We start from the raw sequence: 6,073 nt of genomic DNA on the forward strand, positions 1-6,073 counted from the left end.
CTGTTATAGTTTCAGTCACATGAATGGATATAGGGGAAGTTACACTTAGACTAGATTAGTCTTATGTAAGGGTTAACAGAGTGATGTGTACATTTTACTATATAACAATATAATAAACTCTACTACATATGTGTTATTTAATAAATAGATGAGAGTTATATAAATGACAACGAATGTTAAAGCCATTGTTAAAGAAATGTATGAAATAATAGACTCCACAATGTTTATAATGGTTTTCCTGAATGGTGGGATTCAGATGACTTTTACTTTCTTTATGTTGTGTATATGTTTTGAAAGTTTTATTTTGGGTAAATATTATTTATACATCTAGATAAACAATAATACTGCTTTCACTAAGATAAATATGATATGAAATGCTTTTAGGAAAATAGGACATATATTTTTTATTTTTAACAAAAGTTTAATTCATTGTTACTTAAACTCAGCTATAGTAAAAAGAATTGAAGTAAAACTTAAGAAATTGTCAGAGTAGGATAAATATACTTTTAAGCAATCTTAATTCCAGAAATATGTATCTAAAAGTAAAAATATGTATTATATATTAATTAAGCTGTTTTTAGAAAGAAAAAATAAGATTATGCTATATTCAAAGGAACAACTGGACAGCGATTAGGCTGTAATAGTGAATCACTATGTATGATAAATATAACTATGACTTAACTCCACTGATCAATTACATGAACTTCTTTTCAAGTGGTCCTCTTTTCTGAAATTTTTCTCATGACTACTACCCATAATATAGTTTTTATATCTAGTACCATCCTTTGTTACTTTATTATTTTTGGTTTCTTTCTTGCACATTTATCTTTACTGACCACTTACCTCTTGGTAATCCTGTCCTTTAACTTTCACCATGTAATAAGTCCTATTCCTTTTCCTTTTAACTCCATCTGTTCTTGTCAGGCTCACTGTCCTATAGACACATTCAAGTTTATTTTTATTTTAGGTTAGAGTTACACTATTTTTAACCATGGGCTATGTAAGATTTACAAAACAGCAAGAAAACAAAAAACCGAGATTGATAACTTTTAAATTAATTATAGAAATTGAAAGCAAATATTTCAGGCCAAAAGATGAATTAACATTTTAGAAATTACATAGAAATGACTACATTAGTAGTTAATAAATTATTAATAGACACTTAATATTTGTTGAATAGATAAAAGGTTATATAAAAATGATGTTGTAACAGTGAGAGATATTACCTGCTTTTATATTGTTTCATAATAATACAATATAACATTTCCATCAGAGGGAACTTAGAATGGTATCTCACACATAGGAAGGAATAAGAAGTGGAACAGAATGTTTCTCCGGTCTATCAGGCTTTGGAGTTCCTATGGTTTTTGTCTTCGATAACACTGACCATATTTCAAAAACAAAAGGCTATAAAGCTTATCTGAATTGGGGAAGGGTAAAATTGATCAGTTAGAGTGTTCTGGTTCCATAGCTTTAAATGGTCTTATACCACTCTAAAACTGTAAGGTGCTGAATATATGTTCAACATTTAGTTTATAGTTGTTGAATTTTTCTTATATTGATAGATTAGGTGAAAACAGAAGGTGAAGAATGGAAAAGTTGATCAGCACATACATTCAACTAGAGTTGAGCTTGTGAGTAAAAAATTGTGAAATAGAGGTAACTGTCATTTTAGAAGTAGATTCAGATTGAATTAATAATGAGAGCAAAATCTTAATCATGTCAAATTTAATATTATTTACAAATACACTTTTAAATGCAAATTCTCCTCTGACTCACATATTCCTTTTTGATCTTTTTAGTTAGATCTAGTTTAGTTAATTTAATCATTATGCTTCTCTTTGCTGCTTCCTGCAGAAGATTTTAATGAACAATCCAGCTCTGATTTACAGTGCACACTGTGCCCTTTAGAAAGGTTGGATTAATGTATCTTGTATTTTTTTTTCCCATCTCCTGGAGCTTACTATTTTAAAAGCTTTTACAGCTTGAGAATCTGATGATAAATCATCTTGTTTACAAGCAAAGTTTAACAAATGTTGACTGGTAATAATAACCCATTAGTTATTCATTATAATAAGTAGACTATGTGTATTTATATCACAGATGCTTACTACATGGAGAATGATCCAGCCCTGCAGTCTTATAACTGTATTTATTAATGTGTCAAGTAGTAAGAATCCCAGGATGGGGACTATATTACTTAATTCCATAAGAAGTCAAATTGAAACACACAGTTTTGTATGGTCTAAAACATCTGTCATTAATAAAGGCTATAATAATTTTTAACCACTTGTAGTAATGTATTACTTTGAATTAAACAGAGGTTCTAAAAATTAATTAAAATGTCAAGAAGGAGATTTATATTGCCAGAAAAAATTATGTTAATCAGTATCTAATGAAAATCTTTCATTCTTAAGTGCCAAAATATTTGAACCTAGAATAAGTGATTTTTAGCTGAGTAGATTATTTTCCCGTAATAAAATGTGTCAAATAATAAGTTGTGTTTGTTAATATAGCTTTTACTTTTTATAAACCAGAATGAAGTCTATATATAATTGGTATATCTTAAAGACAAGTAATTTTAAAAGCTAAAAATAACTCTATAAACTATGATTTGGAATTTAAATTGGATATTGTTTCTTAGAGCCAAATGGGCTTCATAAATTTTAGAATTTATTAAATAACTTGTTTAAAGTTGGACAGCTCTTTGTTTCTCTTTGGAGGAGAATCCAGATCTTAAAGTAATCTATGTGTGAGGAAAATATGGAGTAGTTGAAACATTATGAAAGCTTTATGAAGGTTTATTTTCCAAGAGGAAGTAAGCAACTATAACCCTGCATATTTAGTTGGCTAGGGAATATTTAAAATAAATTTCCATCTCCATAAAGATGAGTCTTTTTTTTTTTTTATTTCTTTTCAGCATAACAGTGTTCATTGTTTTTGCACCGCACCCAGTGCTCCATGCAACACGTGCCCTCACTAATACCCACAACCTGATTCCCGAACCTCCCACCCCCCGCCCCTTCAAAGCCCTCAGGTTGTTTTTCAGAGTCCATAGTCTCTCATGGTTCACCTCTCCTTCTAATTTCCCTCAACTCCCTTCTCTTCATCTCCCCATGTCCTTCATGTTATTTGATATGCTCCACAAATAAGTGAAACCATATGATAATTGACTCTCTCTGCTTGACTTATCTCACTCAGAATAATCTCTTCCAGTCCTGTCCATGTTGCTACAAAAGTTGGGTATTCATCTTTTCTGATAGAGGCATAATACTCCATAGTGTATATGGACCACATCTTCCTTATCCATTCGTCCATTGAAGGGCATCTTGGTTCTTTCCACAGTTTGGCGACCGTGGCCATTGCTGCTATAAACATTGGGGTACAGATGGCCCTTCTTTTCACTACATCTGTATCTTTGGGGTAAATACCCAGTAGTGCAATTGCAGGGTCATAGGGAAGCTCTATTTTTAATTTCTTGAAGAATCTCCACACTGTTCTCCAAAGTGGCTGCACCAACTTGCATTCCCACCAACAATGTAAGAGGGTTCCCCTTTCTCCACATCCTCTCCAACACATGTTGTTCCCTGTCTTGCTAATTTTGGTCATTCTAAATGGTGTCAGGTAGTATCTCAATGTGGTTTTAATTTGAATTTCCCTGATGGCTAGTGATGATGAACATTTTTTCATGTGTCTGATAGCCATTTGTATGTCTTCATTGGAGAAGTGTCTGTTCATATCTTCTGCCCATTTTTGATATGATTATCTGTTTTGTGTGTGTTGAGTTTGAGGAGTTCTTTATAGATCCTGGGTATGAACCTTTTGTCTGTACTGTCATTTGCAAATATCTTCTCCCATTCTGTGGGTTGCCTTTTTGTTTTGTTGACTGTTTCCTTTGCTGTGCAGAAGATTTTGATCTTGATGAAGTCCCAAAAGTTCATTTTCGCTTTTGTTTCGTTGGCCTTTGGAGACATATCTTGAAAGAAGTTGCTGTGGCTGATATCGAAGAGGTCAGAATCCTCTAGGATTCTGATGGATTCCTGTCTCACGTTGAGGTCTTTTATCCATTTCGAGTTTATCTTTGTGTACAATGTAAGAGAATGGCCGAGTTTCATTCTTCTACATATAGCTGTCCAATTTTCCCAGCACCATTTATTGAAGAGACTTTTTTCTACTGTATATTTTTTCCTGCTTTGTTGAAGATTATTTGACCATAGAGCTGAGGATCCATATCTGGGCTCTCTACTCTGTTCCACTGATCTATGTGTCTGTTTTTATGCCAGTACCATGCTGTCTTGGTGATCACAGCTTTGTAGTAAAGCTTGAAATCAGGTAATGTGATGCCGCCAGTTTTATTTTTGTTTTTCAACATTTCCTTAGCAGTTTGGGGTTTCTTCTGATTCCATACAAATTTTAGGATTATTTGCTCCAGCTCTTTGAAAAATACCGGTGGAATTTTGATCAGAATGGCATTAAAAGTATAGATTGCTCTTAGGCAGTATAGATATTTTAACAATGTTTATTCTTCCAATCCAAGAGCATAAAATGATATTCCATCTTTTTGTGTCTTCTTCAATTTCTTTCATGAGTGTTCTGTAGTTCCTCGAGTATAGATCCTTTACCTCTTTGATTAGGCTTATTCCCAGGTATCTTATGGTTCTTGGTGCTATAGTAAATGGAATTGATTCTCTAATTTCCCTTTCTGTATTTTCATTGTTAGTGTATAAGAAAGCCACTGATTTCTGTACATTGACTTTGTATCCTGCCACGTTACTGAATTGCTGTAGTTTGGGGGTGGAGTCTTTTGGGTTTTCCATATAAAGAATCATGTCATCTATGAAGAGAGTTTGACTTCTTCATTGCCAGTTTGGATAACTTTTATTTCTCTTTGTTGTCTTATTGCTGTTGCTAGGACTTCTAATACTATGTTGAACAAGAGTGGTGAGAGTGGACATCCTTGTCATGTTCCTGATCTCAACGGGAAGGCTGCAAGCTTTTTTCCATTGAGGATGATATTTGCTGTGGGTCTTTCATAGATAGATTTTATGAAGTTCAGGAATGTTCCCTCTGTCCCTATACTCTGAAGCGTTTTAATCAGGAATGGATGCTGGATTTTGTCAAATGCTTTTTCTGCATCAGTTGAGAGGACCATGTGGTTTTTCTCTCTTCTCTTATTGATTTGTTCTATCACATTGATTGATTTGTGAATGTTGAACCATCCTTATAACCCAGGGATGAATCCCACCTGATCATGGTGGATAATCTTTTTAATGTACTGTTGGATCCTGTTTGCTAGGATCTTGTTGAGAATCTTAGCATCCATATTCATCAGTGATATTGGTCTGAAATTCTCCTTTTTGGTAGGGTCTTTGCCTGATTTGGGGATCAGGGTAATGCTGGCTTCATAAAAAGAGTCTGGTAATTTTCCTTCTGCTTCAATTTTTTGAAAAAAGCTTCAGGAGAATAGGTGCTATTTCTTCATTGAAAGTTTGATAGAATTAATTCCCCAGGGAATCCGTCAGGTCCTGGGCTCTTATTTTTTGGGAGGTTTTGATCACTGCTTCAATCTCGTTACTAGATATCGGTCTATTCAGGTTTTCAATTTCTTCCTGGTTCAATTTTGGGAGTTTATAGTTTTCCAGGAATGCATCCATTTCATCTAGGTTGCTTAGCTTATTGGCATGTAACTGTTGATAATAACTCGTGATGATTGTTTCTACTTCCTTGGTGTTAGTTGTGATCTCTCCCTTTTCATTCATAATTTTATTAATTTGGGCTTTCTCTCTTTTCTTTTGGATTAGTGTGGCCAATGATTTATCGATCTTATTGATTCTTTCAAAAAACCAGCTTCTAGGTTCATTGATACGTTCTACTGTATCTCTGGTTTCTACCTCATTGATCTCTGCTCTAATCTTGACTATTTCCCTTCTTATGTGTGGAGTTGGTTTGATTTGTTGTCGGTTCTCCAGCTCTTTAAGGTGTAGAGACAGCTGGTGTATTCTGGATTTTTCAGTTTTTTTGAGGGAGGCTTGGATGGCTATGTATTTCCCCCTTAGTACCGCCTTTGCTGTAT

This window comes from Meles meles, chromosome 5, assembly GCF_922984935.1.
Source record: "Meles meles chromosome 5, mMelMel3.1 paternal haplotype, whole genome shotgun sequence".
NCBI classification, from domain to species: Eukaryota; Metazoa; Chordata; class Mammalia; order Carnivora; family Mustelidae; genus Meles; species Meles meles.